Genomic DNA, 21,500 nt, shown 5'->3' on the forward strand with positions numbered 1-21,500 from the left:
CTGTCCATTCTGAATACTGTAGGAGTATTGTCTGCAACATGCTTTTGAGTCACTTCAGCTCAGATAGACCTACTGTTTTAACGGTGGAAGAGAGGGATCTTTAACTCAGAACTTAAAATGAGAACAAAAGATTTACTCAAAACCTGTTTAACCTACCTGAAAAATGAATTACTCATAATTCCTGTAACAGCTTACACATGCATAAACAATAATAAATTATAAAGGACACACAGTTTGGTTCTGATAGTCTGCAAACCTGTCTACATCTGAGAATTGGTGAAAGCCTTAGGCAGCTTGTGGTAAATGTTCCTGTCTCTTTCTTGCTCTAGTTTGAGTGTCAACACTAGCTTTCTTTGGACTGGCTCTTGGTTATTCACTCATTCTTTTTTTTTTTTTTTAGAGAGAGAGAGAGAAGGAGCATGAGCTGGGGAGAGGTAGAGAATCTGAAGCAAGCTCCAGGCTTGGAGCTATCAGCTGAGGGCCCTGATGCAGAACTCGAACTCACCAACCATAAGATCATGACCTGAGCCAAAGTCGGACGCTTAACCGACTGAGCCACCCAGGCGCTCCCCCAATCACTAATCCTTACTCTGTATCCCATAAACTCTGCGCCATCTGTGTTAGAATACTCATGTCATTTTGAATTTTGAGTTTTCAAACAAATTGCAGAGAGCTCTTGGTGACTATACGTAAATTGCTCAAAGATCAATATTAGGTATCTTTTCAGCCTCTATGTCTGGCCTGCCTTTTCTCTCTTGCTTCAGTTAGCTTGGTTTCACTGTTCCCTTCCCTTCTTCCCTTGTTCCTTCCTTGGCTGCTGACCCTGGGGGTGGGGGTGGGGGCTGAGAGACCAGAAGGTGCACAGAAGGGAAGTTACTACCTGCTGTATTTTTAAGTTACTGGATTCTTTGTTTCTGATAAACTTTCAGGATGATTTACCTCCTACAAAAATGCATTCAGTATATACGTATAAAACACGTGTTCTTCAATGTATGTTGCAAAAAGTGTGTGTGTGTCTCTGAGTTGCATAGGAGTTGGAAAAGGAGAAAAAGGCCTTAATTTTTAGCACACAACTCGCACTTTCTGATTAGATACGATCTGATAATTTCTTCCCTTGCTCATAAAGCATTGTAATCTAAGGGATCATATAGAAATTTCCATCCAATTAGCTCATGACTCTATTGTTTGGCCCAATTTGTGTAGGTCTCTGAACATAAGTTGGAAGACACAGAACTACACACTCTGTTGATTGCCAGATTCCTCCTGGTTAAAAAGATGTCTCACATAGAAAGAAAACAAGCAAACAAAAAACAACAACCAAAAAAACCCCTCCTTACTAGGCAAAAGTCGAAACTGAGTTTAGTTCCAAATCAGCAAAGCAGTTCTTCTTTAGTTAGACAAGCTATTGTTTGAAAAGACAAACCTAAATGTACAGCTAAATGAAAGATTTTGTATTCATCAGGTGGCAAATTTCAGGTTTAGGGCTTAATGGTGTAAAAATACTGAAACTGACACAGGGTCACTGGACAGGAAAAATGCTTTTAGAAGCTGGAGTCTTGATTAAGAGGTGACAATGTAGTACTTCCATCACACTGGAAATTTTTATGCTGTTTTTCAGCATAAAGTATTTAGCATATTTGTTAACTCTAAAATAAACAGGAATTGTTATACTTACTTTAAATTCTATTTCAAGTTACATGCTAAAGAGTAGGTGGCTCCGGATTTCTCTCCAGAGCCCTGGGAATATACCTCAGGAAGCTGAGTTCATTTTCTTTAGTGATCTCTCTTTCGAAGATTATTTAGCCCCAGTCCACATCTCCTCTTTCCTTTCCCCGGGCTAAACTCGGTATAATGTCTTCTCCTAGGTTCCCCTGTCATGGACATGACACAAAAATAAATGACCTGTTCTTCCCTCCTTCACTTCTATTTCCTTGCCTAGATTTGTTGATCTTTGCTCCATTAGCTCACTCTCCTGTGGAGAGCGGTGGCAGAGTTAAAAGTAGTGAAAGGCGGGAATTTGGCTACAGAAGCCTCTCTTTCTTGTGTCTGGAAGTGCATTGCAGACTGACGGTCTAAGTCAAAGCTCTGTAATGATTTGACATTGAATAACAAATTGGAAAGTGGTCAAAGGACAAAAAAAATCTAGAGTACATAGATATGAGTTTATTTTGAAGGTATCAAACCGTGAATGCATACTAGAACCAAAGTTAAAAGGTTAAGCTGTGATATGAATAAGATGGTCATTCAAGGAAACTTGATCTTCCTTTCAAATGCAGCTAAAGGAACAACTGACAATAAAAGAAAATGTGGTAAAGAGGCAGCTGAGAGACACAGGTGAACCGGTCTCTCAAAAAGCCTTCAAGTAGCTCCGATGCCTTCCTGATGTCTCGAAAATACATCTGAAAGGAAAAATTTTGCATCCTAGTATCTTGACATAAATATCTTCAAATAATTCTAAGATTCATATTAAATGGTTCATCATTTCATACTTAAAGATAACAGAATGGTAATGAGATTGAAAGGGTTATAAACACTTACTGTATTTTATTAAATGGTGTATGGACCATTTAATGTGCTGTTGAATTCACTTTGCTAGTGTTCACTTTTGCTGGTATTTTGGCGCTGTGCTTGCCTGGGGGATGGGCAAGGCATTTGAAGTGAAACTGATCCTCTCATTCTTCCAATGTGTCCTCTTTTGTTCCTCCAGATCCTTTTTTTCTGCCCTTATCTACCCTGCTATCCACAGAGGTGGACCTATTTGGACTCATCAGATGTCTTCAATAGCCTCTGTCTTGTGGCCAGATTCTTGAATGTAGAGCACAGGGAGGAGTCTCCTGGGAGAGAGAAAACAGAAGCCAGGGCCCTTAATTCCCTACCCCATTCTTTTCCTCTGAGGAGTCACCACTGGCCAGCTGTTTCCTATAACGAAAGATCTCCACTCCTGCCAGCCTGCCTCTATAGGTCCCTTTTTACATACTGTTCTGATCATACTCTTCCTCCCTTTACGCATTAAGAGTAGTAACAGAAAGAACCTTTATACCAGTTCCCAGGTAAGGCATTATCCCTTAGAATTTCCCTATACCTGCCCACATGTTTTTAAATATAGTTTTATTGAGATATAATCGATATACAAAGAAGTGCACATATTTAATGTATACAATTTGATGAGTTTGGACATGTGCATACAGCCATGATACCATCACCACAATCAAGGTAATAGGCATAACCACCTTTTAGAATTTCCCTTTTATTTTTTAAGTACACTTAACATGAAATCTACCTTAGCAAATTTTGAAGTGCACAAAACCATATTGTTAACTCTAAGTACTCTGTTGTGCAGCAGACCTCTAGAACTTATTAATCAGTATAACTGAGACTTTATGTACATTGAAAAATTCCTCATTTTCCCCATCTCCCAGCCCCTGGAAACCACTATTGTATTCTTCGCTTCTGTGAGTTCCATTGTTTTAGATACCTCCTATTTATCTTTCTGTGACTGGTTTATTCATTTAGCAAAATCTGTGTTTTTATACACTAACAATAAACCATCAGAAAGGAATTATTTACAATAGCCAAGGTACGGAAACAACCTGTGTCCAGTGACAGATGAATGGATTAAAAAAATGTGATAAATGAACCTGGCTAAATGAAAACAGCCACACTTTAAAAGTAATTATTTTGTTATACTCTTCTTAAACTATCCAACTTGAACCTCCCATCTCTTTCCTGCCAGAACCCTGAGAGATACAGAAGATCTCAGGCAGGCAAAGTGAGTAGAAGCACTCCCAATATTTTAACTTATTAGCTATGTAAATTAGGCAAATGGCATAGCTTCTTTAAGCCTCACTTTTCAAATGTGTTAATGAAGATAACCATTCCTATTTTTACTAGACAGAATAAATGACCCTTAAAGATATTTACTTCCTGGGGTGCCTGGATGGCTCAGTTGTTTAATCCTCTGAAATCTGCTCAGGTCATGATGTCACAGCTCGTGAGTTCCAGCCCCGCATTGGGCTCTGTGCTGACAGCTCAGAACCTGGAGCCTGCTTCAGATTCTGTGTCTCCTCTCTCTGCCTCTCCCCTGCTTGTGTTCTCTACGTCTCTCTCTCTCTCTCTCTCTCTCTCTCTCTCTCTCTCTCTCTCTCTCTCTCTCTCCCCCAAAAATAAACATTTTAAAAACAGAAATTTACTTCCTAATCCCCCCAAACCTTTGAATTGTTATGTTCTATGGTAAGAGTGAATTAAAGTTTCAGTTGGGATTAAAGATGCAATCAACTGTACTTAAGGAGATCAACCTGGATGATCCAGGTGAACCCAATGTAAGTACAAGCATACTTAAATGTGGGTTAGTATCGATGTGACCAGGTGTGAGAAAGACTTGAGTTTCCGTTTTTAGCTTTGAGGTCGGAGGAAGGAGCCACAAGCCAAAAAATGGGAACAGCAAGGGAACAGATTCTCCTCAGAACTTCCAAAAGGAGCACAGCCCTGCCGATACTTGATTTTTAGCCCCGTGAGACCCATTCTGGACTTGCGACCTCCAGAAATGTAAGCTAATGAATTTTTGTTGTTTTAAGCTGTAATGTTGTTTTAAGTTTTTATAATTTGTGGTAGTTTGTTGTGGTGGCAATAGAAAAGTACTATTGTGTGGGTTTGTCTTGAGAATTGGATAAAATAATGTAAAACCTAATGTTTCAAAGCTGAATGCTGGAGTTAGATATCTCTGTTTTGAGCTTCTCCCAAAATAGGAGCACCCAACATCAGCGACCCATTGCTCAAAAGGCTCAAGACAAGAGTTTTGATTGGAAAGGAATCCAAGCTTTATGCAAGAAGCCACCACCTGGGGATAAGGCAGATTCTTGTCCAGAAGCCCCCTCTGAGGCTTCCGCCTGGTTCAGAGGGTTTTAAGAGAGTTTAGGGTAGTTAATCAGTGAGGAGTGTGCAGTGGTCTGTAACATTTCTTCATCACATGTAGACTATACGGTGGCAGCTGAGGACATTATCTCCACTTCTGGGGTTGCATGAGGGGGTCCATTTTTTGTTTCATGATGTGCAGGAACACTCTCTTCTATCTGCAAAGGAGGGCAAGGTCCTCAGATACACAGAGGAGGTTAGTAAAATCACTTGTGTGACCTAAAAGAAAAGAAGAAATCTTTTGCTCAAGAAATTGCTAGGCTAATCAAAAAACTGAGGCAGCCACAAACAGACTTGTTGGCCTCTGTGGCCTGGGAGAGGTTTGGTTCCTCAATCCTCGAGGTGAGTGTTCTCTCTGCTACGGACCAAGGCACTTAGGTCAGCAAGATAGGAGGGTGTTAACTTGAAGCAAGTTAACCTTTCAGACCAGTTGGACTCCTGTTCCAGTAACTGTTACTTTGGTTCAATTATTTAACATATCTCAGTGTCTTCATCTACATGTAGGGAGATAATAACTGGCAATACAAAAATTTTGCCAGTTTATTCTTCACACTTCTTTCTACTTGGTAACCTCCCTAGATGGCCAGAATTATGCACATTTTCTCTAGAACATATGATGTAATCCATAAGGAAAGAATCTTGATAATCAGAAGGGGAGAATTAAGGGAAGCCCGGAAGAGAATTTATGCCAGAGGGGTAATGTTGAAAAGTGAATAACGTGTGAGTCAGACAATATTGCCTCCACTCCTGAAGAGTTTAGAAATGGTCCACTGTCATATGTTGGGGTTTTGGGTGGGTGGGAAGGGGTAAGCAGAGATGCAGGAGTAGCAAAGCCTCCTGTCACCCATACTGGCCAGCTACATAAAGCTGGGGGAACACTACCAGCCTTCCTTCAGCATTCTGTGTAGACTGTGATTCAGCAATGCAGAAGAAATGAGCTGTCTGCTGCTTTGGATTCTGTGGGATAAAAACCTCCCCTTACAAATGACTGCACATGATGATCTAGGAGAATGACCAACTTATTGACTATAGTCTGTACAGAAACTTACGTAGATGGTGTGGACAGTGCTTCCTCACTGCCAATCTCACTGGCTCAAGATAAGCCCCTCATTACCCAAACAGAGTAAGGTGTCTCTGACCTCTGCAGAAAAGGGTTTGAAGCTAATAGAAAACCCCAGCTCCTTCCTTACTATTGAACAATTAAATAGCATGAGCCTATACTCGATAACCCCCTCACCATGTGAATGGAGAGTTAATCCAAATTTCAGAGGATTGAAGGAAGTAATGCTAAGACCCTGATAACAACAAACAATATAATTTTCCATTAACACTATAGTTTCGTGGCATTAATAAGACTTAAATGTATTCTTACTTTTTTTTTCTTATAATAAAAACACAAAATACAGAATACAATGAGTTCCAAAGAATGTACTCGTTCCCAGCCATGTGGTTTCCCCTCCAGGAGGCAACCACTTTCACAGATTCTTGGATTCTATCAAACTATTACATATACTTATAAATATTTACTATCGTTTCCTCAAAAATGACCACATGTCAAGCAGTTTTTGCCCTTGGCTTTTCCACATAACTATATATGCCAGAGTATTTTCCACATCAGTAAAATTTGGTACTACTGAACCAAAATTATGAAAGTGATTTGTAGACTATAAAGTGTTTACAGTGTATATTCGTTTTCATAAAGTCAGTATTTACTTGGAAACTAAACCAGTTCTGGAAAGGATTTTTATTTCTAGCAGAACTGATTGCTACCCCAAATTAACACTTTGTTTCAACTTTAGGCTGATGAAGATGTGCTCCAAAGCATAGTTTGTATAGTTTGACAGAAAATAAGTTGTGTGGTTTTGAACCATTCTCTCTATGCTGGTGCTTTTTAATTCAGAAATATCCCCTTCATTGTAGAGTTGGCAACAGGTGAAAGTAGACAAAACCTGTTGTGTGTGTATCCTTGTGGTAACCGGCCCTCTTTAAAGTATGTACAGAAGACCATGTCCCTTCAAACACATTCTTCTTTTAACGTTTGTTTATTGTGAGAGAGAGAGTGAGAGAGCGCTCACACAAGCAGGGAAGGGGTGGGGCAAGGGGGGCAGTGGTGGTTGTGGGCAGAGGATCTGAAGCAGGCTCTGTGCTGTCAGCACAGAACCTGATGCGGGGCTCAAACTCACAGACCATACGATCATGACCTGAGCCAAAGTCAGACACTTAACTGCCTGAGCCACCCAGGCACCCCTCAAATAGACTCTTTAATTGCCAAGCAATGAATATAGACTAGAGGACCTATTTTCATCTGTGGCCAGAGATGGATGTGCAGAGTTTGGGTTTATAAATGCAGCCTTCCACAGTAAGCAGGGTGAGCAGACATGTGGGAGGTCTAACCAGCTGCTGCAAACGTGGGCCCTTAGGACCTGATTACAGAGGCTGGATGGACTGGCCTACTGCATGCGGGTCCAACTCCTGCTTGGCTCCCTGTGCTGAAGTCACTATCTTTTAGGCCGGAATCCAAGTTTGACATCATTTATCTACATGAACAGGTGCTCCCATAAAATGAACCACATAAAAAGCAAATGCTATGGCAGAGCTCAATGATTTCCCACTTGATGTTTTTCTAGAGGTTATGTTTAGAGGCAGACAGGGTTTCTCTACAGTCTCAAGAAGCTGAACTGAGAAAATATAGAGATCAACATTTTCCAGTGAAAAATAACTGAAAGTTCTAGAAGGCTCTATTTTAAATAAGTTCTTTAAAAACCTACCAATTCCTCAAATTACTTTAATATGATTTCTCCTAGATTTCATGGTGTCAGAATTTGTATTAGCATATGGCTTATATTTGGTACAATGTTAGAACAAAAGAACAATTGGTGGAATGTATTTTAAAAAGCAAATGGGAAGCAACCTATTTAATTCCACTCAAATGTTTTTGGAGCTCTCGCCATTGCCAAAGTACTGAGGTCACTACTGAAGATAAAGTATCTCTGGAAAAAGTTCAGGAAACTGAACAGTGTCTTTGAAAAGAGATAAAATTATAGAATTTACCTAATAGTATAAAATGATAGTAATTTATATGTCTGACCATCAGGACATCAGGTCTTCAACTTACACTTGTTTTAAAATGTCCTTCGGGGAGCGCCTGGATGGCTCAGTTGGTTAAGCGTCCCATTTCGGCTCAGGTCATGATCTCACCATTCGTAAGTTTGAGCCCTGCATCAGGCCCTGTGCTGACAGTTCAGAGCCTGGAGCCTGCTTCAGATTCTTTGTCTCTCTGTGTGTGTGTGCCTCCCCTGTTCACATGCTCTGTCTCTCTCTCTCTCAAAAATAAACATTAAAAATAAATAAATAAAATGTCTCTCTGGATTGAAATTTTAGAAGGGAGAGATCACTTTAAAGTGAGATTGCTTTAAACCTCTGTTAGATGAATTTAAAAAACGTTGAAAAAAATTAAAAAAAAAAAAGGGGCGCCTGGGTGGCGCAGTCGGTTAAGCGTCCGACTTCAGCTCAGGTCACGATCTCGCGCTCCGTGAGTTCGAGCCCCGCATCAGGCTCTGGGCTGATGGCTCAGAGCCTGGAGCCTGTTTCCGATTCTGTGTCTCCCTCTCTCTCTGCCCATCCCCCCTTCATTGCTCTGTCTCTCTCTGTCCCAAAAAAAAAAAAAAAAAAAACGTTGAAAAATCTTTTGTAAACCTCTGTTAGAAATACCTGCTGAATTTCTGAGGACTGAATAATATGAGGACCTATCCAATCTGAATAAACATCAATTTTCTAAGGCATATTCTGTTCATCTTATTACATCAACTCAAAAGGCTAGATCCCCTCAAACTCTAAGAGGACAATGCAAGATTTGAGGGGTAGGGGACTCTTAGAATATCAGTATGATATTTTTATATCCTTTCTTCATTATATGTTATCACAAAATTAAAATATTACTGCTTAGCAGGGGGAAAACAAAAAAGAATTGACCAATCTCTTAGAAAGATATCCCAGAATTTTCTTATTTTGAAAAGTGTAGTTTTTAGATTAAAGAAAAACTATAAGATGAAACAAAAAAAATATCTCCACAACATTCACACAAATTGTCACTGTGCAAGTGAACTGTAGGCTATAAATGTTGGCTTTATTTTGAATTTTGTATTTGAGTTTTGATGTTTTGAGAAGTCTATTCTTAGCTATATGAAACATCATGTGGTTGGATTCTACTTTTTATCTGCTAATTAGAGTTAAAGAATCTGATTTTTTAAAAAAGAGATTTTATATAAATTGAACATCTAGAGTCAACCACCTTCCTCTCAGAATTGTTCAATAGATATTGGGATCACAAGTTGAAAAATTGCAAATCTTTTCTTGCTCCAATATTTTGATCTTAAGATAGAGATACACATCCCCTTACAATTCATCTTCTCCCTTGAAGGAGTGTTAGCTAAATCTCTCTGACCATTTATCCCTACCTAAGAAAAAGACGAAGTTGTCCTATATTGCACAGTTAAAGTTAGTTTACAGTAGAAATAGTTCTGATGAAACACAAAACAATTATTTGCACAATGCTAAATATCTTCTGCTAGTAAATATGCTTACACTGAGGGTAAATGAAACTCAGAAATGCACAGTCTTAATGGAACTACTATTTTAGTGATCTGTTAATATTAGCATTTTCATCTTATGAATTCCCGACGGTCTTCTTTAATCAACCTTAACTGGGACATTCTATTTTATATGTCATGTTATTCCATTCATAAAATGTGGTTATGGGAGGATAGAACTTGTGGAAAAGGTAAGGTGTAGTTTAATGTCTGCTTTCTGGAAGCTGAAAATAGATTCTGCTTTAAAGATTAACCCAAGAGAGCAGACTGTTTCCATTCTCTTTGTGAATTCTTCCTGATAGTCTATATTTTTTTTTATTTGGGGAAAAACTGGCAAGTCTTGTGTTTATTTTTATGTCCAAGCAAGAAGCTCAGTTAGTGGTCTCACATGGGTACAGGTAAAGGCGACTTAATATACTTGGGTGCCAGGTGATAGGGTTGATCAGGAGGGGTTGTCACCAGGAAGGGAAAAGTCATATATTCAGTAAATATATTTTCATCATAGCCACCCTTTGATGGACTAAAAGAGCAATGACATTGATTTACATGGGAGACCTCTCTCTGGTATACTATGATCTCCATGTGGTCACAGAACTGAAACTTTATAGTTTATATATCGAACTACGTTTGTTTCTTTTTCCAAGTTTGCAGTGCTTCCATGGGAACATGAAATTTATTAAAATTGTGATTATTAATATGAACAAAACAAAACCCAGAACATCTTCAAAATTAAAATTCAGAGAGAAATTGAATCCCATAACAAAGTATTCATTTATATTCAAAGAATGCTAATAATCTTCAGTCTTTGTACATGAGATCTAAAATTCAATCAGTAAATCACCTTAACAACAGAATCCAAAAATGAAAAAAAGCAAAGTACGTTTTTTCCAAGATAACCACTTGCTGCTATTGATCAAAGCTTGATCTAGGTTTATAAGCTATTGGCAAGCTACAGATGGGATTTTATAGATTTGTCAATGTAAATGCATCATCACCAAATGTTTCAGTAATGTTTTCTGTTAGCTATCACTCTTGGGTGTAACATGAGCAAACACAATGACTGTTCTTTTTTCTGTTGTGCTAATCATGCTCCAAAGAATGAACAGCTTTAGGCAAGGAGGTGATTCATGTCTTTATTTGCCATTCAAATGCAATTCATTTGCTAGTATGAATTGCATAGGTACTTCCTACCCTGCTGCTTACTTAAATCCAGCTTTGTTACTACCCATGTTCAGTGTGATTTTAGATTTGTGGATTTTAAGGCATTATTTCAGATACAAAGGTGTCAAAAATCAAATGATGCCAGAAAATATTAGTTCTAATTGTTATTGTTGCAATGGACTTAATAAACCGTGTGGAAGAATTCTTATTTATAGTTCATTACCCCTTCTGAATTTAGGGACTCAATGTTAAGGACATCTGTGAGCCTCAGAGCTGCAGAAAAATCTGGGGTGTTGGAGGTCAGAGAGAAGATCTTCCATGCATGGAGGTGTCAACACAGAGAAAAGGCAGGAGCATCTTTCTCTTCCTGTGTAATTAAATTTTGCTATTGTTTTCCTGGAGTAAGCCATACAAACATTTCCAGATGAATTAGAATACAGCACATTGTAAATGGAGACTCTAAGGGGCACCTGGTGGCTCAGTCAGTTAAGCGTCCAACTCTTGATTTCACCTCAGGCCATGATTTCAGGGTTGTGAGATAGAGCCCTGCATCGGACTCTATGCTGACTGTGGAGCCTGCTTGGGATTCATTCTCTCTCCCTCTACCACTTGTGTGCACCCCCTCCTCCTCTCTCTCTCTCAAAAAAACAAACAAAAAAACCAGGTTTAATTAATTACAAAATGGAAACCCATCATTTGCGAATCTGTCATTGTATTTGATGTTCCTCTTTTTCAAGGCTCTTATATTCTATCTTTCTTGAAAGGCCCATATTCAGCCCTCTCCCTTAGATTGCAGTGCTGGTTACTCTGGAAGATAACTATGGATGTCTTTAGCTCTAATGGCTCCCCAAAGTGAATTCCAAATGTACACATAATCCACACTTTAAGACCTATCACCCCAGACATAATTCCCACATCTGGTTAAAATTCATCCTGTTTTCATATGCTAGGGGTTATAACAGATTTATATACATGATTATCTGTAACCATATTAAAATCTGAGCCTCCTTTAAAAAGTTAGACACTTAATTAGGCTGTTAAGTATCCTTATATGGTAGGAACATTATCCCAGAATTGGGAAGATAAAGTCCTAAATGTAACCTTCCCACTAGAGTCCTTCAGCACAGCTGGACCTATTTCCTTTCCATCAGATTTCCTCTCTGTCAGATGGAGACATTGTCTAAGAAGTTCTTTTAAGCCCCCCCCCCCCTGCTAACCTCAGAACAATTTTTGCTGTGGATTTATTTGGCCAAGGAAAATACACTAACTACGTATGGCCCAATTTTGAAATTATGCTTAGAAGGTGAAGTGCATATGTATGTGAGTTTTAATTCTTAAGATCATTATAGCCATGGGAAATAGAGCCTAATTGAGAGAACTTCTTTTTCTGCCACATCACAAAAGGAAAAGAAAGTTTTAGAAAAATTTCATGAGGTTTCCATGCATTAATCAACTAATTTGTTCATGTGTTCATTTAAATATCAGACATCACTATTGGCGTACTGCTCTAGCATTCCAAGAAGGTTTTGGGCTCCAGGGCAGGAGCTACCTTTTGGACTGCTAAATAACTAAGTGACTAAAATACTGTTTGTATATTACCATCCTTTGAGACTCTTAAACTGTGGAATTTCTACAATGTTTTCAGAATTGTTGTAAAATACCAGGGGCAGGTTTCAGATTGCGAAAGCATGTCAACTGTGGGTAACTTAATCAAATCCCATGGTGTGGTAGAGTTTTCTTCCTTATAACATTCCTTGACTAATTGATACTAAATGTAGATTTTATTTATTGTTTAATGTAATGTAGTTTAAAACGTTTAAGGAAGATGCAATATTTATAAACTGTTTTCACTTAAAAACAACAGAAATTAAAAAGGTCAACACATTCTCCTTGACAACTGGTCATTTTGCAATATTAAATGTCAGTTCAACCTTGGGGATTCTAACTTCCCAGAACTTACATCAAGAGATTACTGAGAATAAAAATCACTTTGACTTCTCTTGTCCAATATGTGTAACACTATTTTCCAGGTCAATTATTATTAATTTTTGAGGGGCATTTAAAAATAGACCTGAACATAGCAACTAAATTTCTATAGTTGACTATACAACTCATTGAAACAAAAGAAACCAAGAAAGTTGTTAAAATAGGCCTCAAGCATCTTCATCGTGAGCATAAGTAAAATTATTGTTAATGTCATTTGAATATAGTTTATAAAAGCAGGCTGATGTTCAAAAGCTGTGGTTTTGAGTGTCTTTTGTGATGTTGCCTTTAAAGCTCAATACTCTCTCGATATTTTTCTTGACTCTCTATTGTCATCTGAGAAAGCCATTTTCTCAGAGGGTGGAGGGGAGAGGGCCTCACCAGCATTCCCTTTCTGTAACTTTTCTGTCTGCAGTGTTCACCTCCTCATTTCCAGGATACATCTACATTCCTGGCTGTGCAGTCTACGTGAACACTGGTTTGTCACTTCTCTGCAAGCAGAATACAGAAGTGTCATGTACCCATGCTTGGTAATCGCTGCCATCGGGATGCACAGATTAAGCCTTTAAATAGTAGACGAAGAAGAGGAAGAAGAAGAAGGAGGGGAAGAAGGGGGAGGAGGAGAAGGAGGAGAATGTATGCAGTTGCAGTGATCTCTCTTGCTTTGGCACTCTGCGTAAATATTATTTATCATTTGAGAGGTGACCTATTGTGGTAACACCATGAACAGTCAGGACAGGCCTTTTACACTGTTCTGACAGTTCCTGGGCTTAGGGCATGGGCTAAAGTAAAGTCTAATCAGAGTCTGGTCATTCATCTTGCAGTTGCACAGCCAAGGGCGCTTAGCGGGAAAACCATGGGGGCCATCCCATCTCCTTTCCTCAAAGATGGGATTGTGAGAAGCAGAAGGGATCTTGCCAACCACTATAGGGTTGTGAGTTTCATCAAGTTAAGAGGATTACTCAGAACTGAACTGAATCAGAGTCCAAACATCTACCCATAATCCATGAGCTAAGTGTTCAAGTTTCCAAAGCAAAGATAAAACACAGGCTGGGTCTAAGATTTAAGCAGTTAAGGATTTAGATTTAGAAAATCCAGAAGGTAGTCCCAAATAAGTGAAGTTCAAACAGGAATAGAAAACCAATCCTGGGGGGTTCCAGCAAGCAGGATATATAACATGGCCTGATAAACCAGAATCATTTCTAGGCTAAAAATGTCTAGTTCCCTCGTATTTAAATTCTCTTCATGAAGTCATGAACAGGGCTGCACAAAATGAAGGCCTGAATATGCTGGTAGGGAATAAAAGTGACAGACTTAATGTTAGACTTGGCCCAGTTATTTACCATAGCATACTTTTTTTTTTGGCTGACAGGTAGAGGGTGCTCAGCAACCATTAGCAGGTTTGAAACAGTTTTGTCTCTGAAACCAATTCTGACTTTAAACAGGATATAAAAAGAAACACAACTTAAGGCTTAAAATTCAGTCCTTCAACCCACAAGCCAAACTATTGCTATATTTAATGCTATATATTGAACTTCTGATTGATTTAGCAGACCTGATCCTATTCCATGTTGTGTCTAGCTTCTCGATCACTATGCTCTTTCCAGTGACCAATCTCGTCTTCGTTTTTGACCAGTATCTCAGCCTCTTTGCAACCAAGGCCTTGTCTAAATTAGAGACCAAGGCTATCTCTAAATGTCAGTGCAGTGGCCAGGGAATTATTGAAAAACACTTGAAGAGGCAGGCATTGTGTTGATGTAGATATATGTAATATCATTTGACATCCTATTTCCCACATGAGGAATGTCAATGCCAGTGCGTTGCTTTGGTTTATGTTTGGATGTTGTGTATGGTCCATCAGTCTGGAGTTTTTCCCAGCATCTGTACCAACTTCAATGACGACGTTTAGTTCCACTTCACGGCTTTTCCAACTGGCCACATACCATGATGGTGGATGAGGGCGTTTCATTCACGTAAAATATAACATTATGCTGCCATTCTATTTATGTCCCCTTTAAATGAATTTAAGGATGGCCTCCTTTCAAATAACTGCAAAAGACCAATATCTGTATTGCCTAATGAATAACAGAATGTATTACAGTGCTATTCATACATTTTCCAATGTTCATTCACATGTTTATTGGGAAACCAGTTGTATAATAACAGGGATAAATGGATGCCTGGGTAGCCCATTTGGTTAAGCACCCTACTCTTGATTTCAGCTCAGGCCATGACTTCATGGTTCATGGGTTGGAACCCTGAGTCAGGTTCTGCACTGACAGCTGTTAAAAAACAAAATCACGGGGATGAAAAGGTGAACATTCCCTGTTCTTAAGCAATTGACATTATTGTGAAAGAGGCTTAAATAATTATGTTGCAATATGACAAGTGCTTAAAGGTGGTGTAAAAAGCTAAAGAGGGTGGTACTAAGAGACGTTAATAATTTTGCTGTTTTTGCTCAGTTGTATTTTTTTTATTTGGGTTATCCAATGAATTAAAGAATCCTGGTATGATGTTATACATTTCTTTATAAATCTAAAACTGTTTCCTTGCCATGTATTTAAAGGTCATTCAGATTTTCCAAAATTACATGCCAGCTTGTTGCTATGCGTATGATATCCCAGTAATCTTCTCAATTTTAAATATACTTTTGTCAAATATGATTTCCATGCTTTCTGATATTTTTGAAACTATAGTCAACTCCAACATCCTCAGCTTTGTTATGAGTGAATGAAATATTTATAGAAAACAATATGATGAACTTGTGCATATTTTAGTCACTCTGCTCCATTTTAAGCAATATTTTTCTGACATACTGAAAGAGATTTATCAGCATAGTGCATTCTGAATCAAGTCGATACAGCAGTTTTACCCTAACCTTTTCAAAACTGCCTTCTTAAAAAAGTTTTCTTGTACTTCAGGAGATAGGCAGCTGTGTGAAGTCATCCTGGGAGCAGACTGAAAGCCCCATCCTAAGCAAAGCGCCTGGTGACCTGAGTTAATTGGATACTCATCCTGAGATCTCTGTACAGTGAAATGTGTTAATTGCATTGCCTTATCACAACATAATGATGCAATTAACTTGGATCACCAGGATGGACTGTTTGTTAGCATACATCTTATTTCAAAGATATCAATACCCACAAAGAATGGCACGTGTTTTGTCTAGGAAGCTTTGACGTATAATTGTTGAAATGTGCTTTTTAGTGGATATGCAACCTCTAGTGACCACAATCTTTGGGGGGGGGGGGCAGGGGGGTTTCTCAGCATGGAGGGAAAAGAAAGGAAAATGAAAAATTTAACCAATTTACATACTTTCTTGCTCAGCACATTTACATCTAGTGATCCTAGTTCAGCAAGCATTTTCTTCTTTTGGCATGCTTGGCTTCAGGTTCTTGGACAACTTACCTTTTTTGCAGGTTATCAGTATCTCAGTAATTAGCTAGAGGGATATATATGTGTATTGTGCATTGCCATTTGGGACAACATGGATGGACCTAAAGGGTTTCAATTTTTTTTTAGTAGAAACAATAGAGAAAATTAACAGCAATATCCAGTATTTGTATAGGTAGTAAATTTGCCATAATTCCAGAATCCTGTGTATCACCTCTCTGTGGGATAATAAAACACAGGTAGAAAAGCCCATCTTGGACTTGTTTTTTCATGTAGACAAAAGCACCTGCATATACCTTGCAAATATTATGAGTTGCCTTAATGTCATGAAATTAGGGGCCGTAAGGATTGTTATCATAATGTTCATTCCCTATTGTGTTGAAAAACTTGGGGTGCCTGGGTGGCTCAGTCGGTTAAGCATCCGACTTCGGCTCAGGTCATGATCTCACGGCTCGTGTGCTGACAGCTCAGAGCCTGGAGGCTGTTTCAGATTCTGTGTCTCCCCCTCTCTCTCTGACCCTCCCCCATTCATGCTCTGTCTCTCTCTGTCTCAAAAGTAAATAAACGTTAAAAAAAATTAAAGAAAAACTTAGTGCTAGAAGTAATGCTAAGGATAGTAATGACATATTTGAAGTTGGCATCTCTTTGCTCCAGATGTGGAGAATGATTTGGTATTCATATGTTCTCTCTCCCCACTCCTCTCCACCCCCACTCTCTTTCCCAGGCTAAACAGTTCAAGCAAGTGCATTATGCATTTTCTCTTCTTGCTGTGATTTATTTTAATATAAGGTTGATAACTGAAAGTGGGAACCTCTTCAATCTACTTTGCACAGTGTACATCAGTGCATAGTCTTGGATGACTAAAGAGTCTCAGGAACTGCTCCATAGCTAAGCCTTGCCAGATACATGCAAATATCCAGGTGTAACATAGGCACTTGCTATCTCTTTTTATCAGTTATAAATTCCTATATCCTTCACTTTCAGATAACTGAAATTCAGTTTTTAGGAACAGTTTTTGCAATTTATCTTGTCAACTTTTTGTTTTTGATTTAAAAAAAATTTAATTGTTCTTGTTCCTTATAATTTCTTGTTGCTTTTCCCAGTCTGATTTTTGTGTTATGTCATTCTGGGAAGGCATATGTTAGATTAGTGCTTCCATTTCATTCTTGTCTGTACTGTTAACATGGACCTGCATTGGTTTATGCCTGGTGGTAGAATAAAAGACCCCCTTTGAAAGTAGAGAAGTTTATTTTCTAAGATTCTGAAAGCCATTATTAAATTTTATTCTGAAAATAATTAAAAGTCAATAAGGAAGGGAAATAGTTTTCCTCACTATCATACTTAGTCACAAGGTGTATATAATTTTATGCTGAGTTGTATTTGTTTCTGGCCGTGAGTATTTAACATAATAAAATACTGTTTTTTTCAGTAGTGATTGAAGGACTATTTCATCAGCAATCAGAACTGTAATGGTGGGTGTAATTAATAAACAACTTGAGTCAAGATATCATTAGGTGATTTTTGGAATAAAGTTAATCAATTATGGTGAATGTTTAATATTTTTCTCAATACAACAGAGGTATTGTTTCATACAAAGAAATGCATGGAAGATATGCCTATTTCTGTGTTAAAAACTCCAGGGAGACGGGCGCCTGGGTGGCTCAGTCGGTTAAGCGTCCGACCTCAGCTCAGGTCATGACCTCACAGTTTGTGAGCTCTAGCTCCACATCTGGCTCTGTGCTGACAGCTTAGAGCCTGGAGCCTGTTTCAAATTCTGTGTCTCCCTCTCTCTCTGCTCTTCCCCACTCATGCTCTGTGTCTCTCTCCTTCAAAAATAAATAAAAACATTAAAACAAAATTTAAAAACTCCAGGGATAAAAGGTGGATGCTACACGGGGTTCTGCCAATTCTTTGTCTGGTTTTATAGCAGGTGGAGACCCAAGCCAATGAGAGGCAAATTATTAATGCTTTTGACCTATAAAACATGGGTACTGTCCATATTACTATCACATGATAAATCTTTTGCCTTTTTCAGTTATGGTTAATTAACAATGTGAGGATTTTGATTTCTTGGGATCTCAGACTAACACTAAGATCAAGAGGTTTTTAAACAATCAGACTTAGAGAATCTTTACTATGTACTTTATAGACACATATAGTTTCAGATGTATTTTGTATAGATGTATATACATATATGTATGTGTGTGTATATATACATATAATATATAGATCATGTGTATGATCTTAGGACTGAGGAGTAAGCTGAATGACTAAAAGTGCATGGCATTATGATCTATAGGACATGTTGGACTGAAAAAAAAATGAGTGTGTGTGTGTGTGTGTGTGTGTGTGTGTGTGTACTCACAAGGTCTCACAGTGGATAAGTAGGCTGAATGACTGAATATATATGTCCCCTTGCCAATATACAAGCTTTCCAGAGTTATTTCCCTGTAACTTTGGCACCAATTAACCACTTATACTTAAGGAACAGCTTCCTCATATGTATGCTCAGTTATCATAAAACACAAGGAATAGACATGTTACATGGAAAGCATATTTGGCTGTGAATATTAATGTCACAGCTTCCATCAATACAAGTTAATAGGTGTTCTACTAAGTAAGCATTATGTTTAATTTGTGAAGAGTTTATTTTGGGGCAATTATATTAGCTCCTACTTTGACTTTTTTTCTTTTCAATCTATGTTCTTTTGTAAGTAAATATCTTCTTTTAGATTCACAATCCCCTTTTCTTCATTTTGTCTAGTACAAAATATTAACCTAAGTTAATAATGTATTATGATACAAGAATTATATATTAATATCATAATCAGATTTTAAAAAATTATTTTGTTGGGTGCTAAACAAAAATGCAAGAAATAGCATAAAAAACGTATTATATGCTAAAATTCATAGCCTGGCTCGTGAGATCATTGATCATACATGTTCTTGGTACAGAAGCCTGTGTTTATCATTGGTGGATATTTATCAGAATAGTCTCCTTATCCACATGAATATTTTTCAACATATCTGGTGTGTAACTAAATAAAAAGCTGATGATCAAGTTGACATCTTTTGGCCTTCTTTTGGCCTGGAGTGGATTTCTTGTTTCTTATTGTAGTTCTGATTCCTTTACATTTATTTTGGTATATTAATCTTCTTATATCTTTTATTTCAAAATATTTATTTTAAAATATGTGGTTTTTTTGCCTCCTTGTGAAGACAATATCATCTTTAGTATATCCTTTTTTGTTTGAAAGCTATTGGTAAAAGAATTCTTCAAATTTTTCTTTGCTCCCTAGGAACTCTGAATATCTACTATTCTTCAAGGCATGGTGTATTTTTTTTTTTTTTTACTTCAAATGAGTTCCTGAAGAAGGTGGAGTGCTTGCTGAAAGATGATGGATACATGTTGTATTAATTCCACTTTTATAATACCTCTCATCTATCCCCTCCATTCCATTTCCATGGCTTATTTTCCAAAGTGTCACACAAACTATGATAGGTCTTCCAAATTCTTCTCTCATTCCTTTCTTACATTCTTATATAATATCTGAAAGTACATGTTTAAGATTTCACCAAATTTAAAAAAAATGATACTTGCAGTTAAAATCAAAACTCATAAATGTCAAATTGAATACCCTTTGTTATTGGGACCTGGCTTGTTTTTGCAAAATTAATTGCAATTACTTATTTTATTCTAACCATTTTAACTGCGCTAGAACCTGGGGATTCTTTGAGCTTTTCTGCATTGGTTTAAACAGAATCATTTCTGTGGAATGGCCTCTTTAACACTCTCATCCATAAATTTTCCTGTCCATCAAGCTTCAATCCAAGTATATCCTTAGCACATAGAGAGCCTTTTAACCATAACTCTTAACCAGGTACAGCTTTCCCACTTGTATTATAATTATGTACATGTACATTCTTCTTAAGCAATGAGCCCTGTAGAGGCAGAATATGCACGTGAATCATCTTTGTATATTCTTAGTATGGTGCTATGCACTTAAAGAGCCGTTAATTACTTGATGGATAAAAATGAATTGGTGATTTAGGTGATGCTATAATGTTCCATCGTGGTCCATGCCTGGAGTGGCCCTCATAGGTTAGAAACAAAATCCACAGGAAGATCAGGCTTTAGTAGTCCAGGAAAGTTTACCATAGGAAAGGATGTTAATAAGTTCCTCAGTTAGGTCTTCAAGGAGGTCACAGTCTAGTTGGAAAGACTAGGTAAAGTATGGTACAGGAACAAATAATACAGTATAGTAGGGCCCAATAAGAGGTATAGAACACAAATGCTACACAAATATGGAGTGGGGGAAGAGGCAACATTCCTGGAGATGGATGATCAGTTAAGAATTCTCAAAAAGTTGACTGTTGAGTCCTGTACAATTGCTGGAATTGTAATAGACACAGAAGAAGTGGGAATTACCTTCAGAATTGAGTTCTTGGTTAATAATGCCTTCAATGAAGGAAAATTAAAAAAAAAAACATAATACGTATCAGATAGGTGTCCTCTTCCATGGATTTCTAGACTTTGTTCCAGAAATAGGCATCATTCGAGATCATTGATGGATTTGAATAAGAATCAAACCAATTTTGTTTGCACCCCTCTGTTTAAATGCCTTTCAAGGATCTAGAAGTTTCATGTAAGGAGAAATGTTCACTTCTTTTGAGCAAAAAATCAAATTTTTAGAATTGGAATTTATGTGACACCTCTATTCTTTCTATAAACAATTCAAAATAGGTATCTTTGTAGGAAAGTCAGTACCAACAACTGCTCTTTGCAGCAATAGGCTTTTACCCCTTTACCCAATGGACCCTGGAAGTTATGTTGGCAACTCATTGCCTTTATCACTGGCCCATACCTACATCAATTCAGACTTGTCCTATTTTTAAAACATTGGCAGTATATAAATTCTATTTTTTAATTAATTTATTTATTTTTGAGAGAGAGCACACACGAGCTTAAGTGGGGGATGAACAGAGAGAAGAGAGCAGAGGATCTGAAGCAGATTCTGTGCTGACAGCACAGACCCCAATGTGGGACTTGAACTCACAAACCATGAGATCATGACCTGAGCTGAAGTCAGATGCTCAGCCATCAGACACTCAACTTTCTGAGCCACCCAGATGCCCCAAATTCTAAAATGATATTAATAACACAGCACAGGAATAATCGATTGCTTTTATAACACTTAACATTTTCAGCAAGTTTCTGGTCCTCAAGACCAGTATTAAATGTGTGCTAAGTGTTAAATAGTGAAGTTTCTGTGATTTGATTAATTGACACCCTAAAGACATGACCTATTCACCTGCTAAGAAGCTAACTATGCAAAGGTTAGAAGGTGTGAGCAGAATTATAATTATCTGGCATTAGGCCAAAAAAGAGTTCACTATCTAACTTAATGGTACATTTGGTACTTTAACAAGGGATCAAGGTTTGCAGACTTTCTTTTATTAATT

The 21,500-nt window shown here is 37.8% G+C and overlaps 1 long non-coding RNA gene across 2 annotated transcripts; it reads left to right on the plus strand.

The window, feature by feature from the left end:
* The first annotated feature begins 4,162 nt into the window (after positions 1-4,162).
* LOC125168384 (uncharacterized) lies at positions 4,163-19,535 on the plus strand. 2 transcript variants are annotated; one of them, XR_007153118.1, is made up of 3 exons: positions 4,163-4,319; positions 4,397-4,545; positions 19,337-19,535. It is a non-coding gene; the product is annotated as an uncharacterized LOC125168384 (long non-coding RNA). The 2 variants fall into 2 exon arrangements; XR_007153119.1 differs by lacking the exon at positions 19,337-19,535 and adding an exon at positions 10,900-10,986.
* Positions 19,536-21,500: the final 1,965 nt, after the last annotated feature.

This window comes from Prionailurus viverrinus, chromosome B3 (assembly GCF_022837055.1).
Source record: "Prionailurus viverrinus isolate Anna chromosome B3, UM_Priviv_1.0, whole genome shotgun sequence".
NCBI lineage: Eukaryota > Metazoa > Chordata > Mammalia > Carnivora > Felidae > Prionailurus > Prionailurus viverrinus.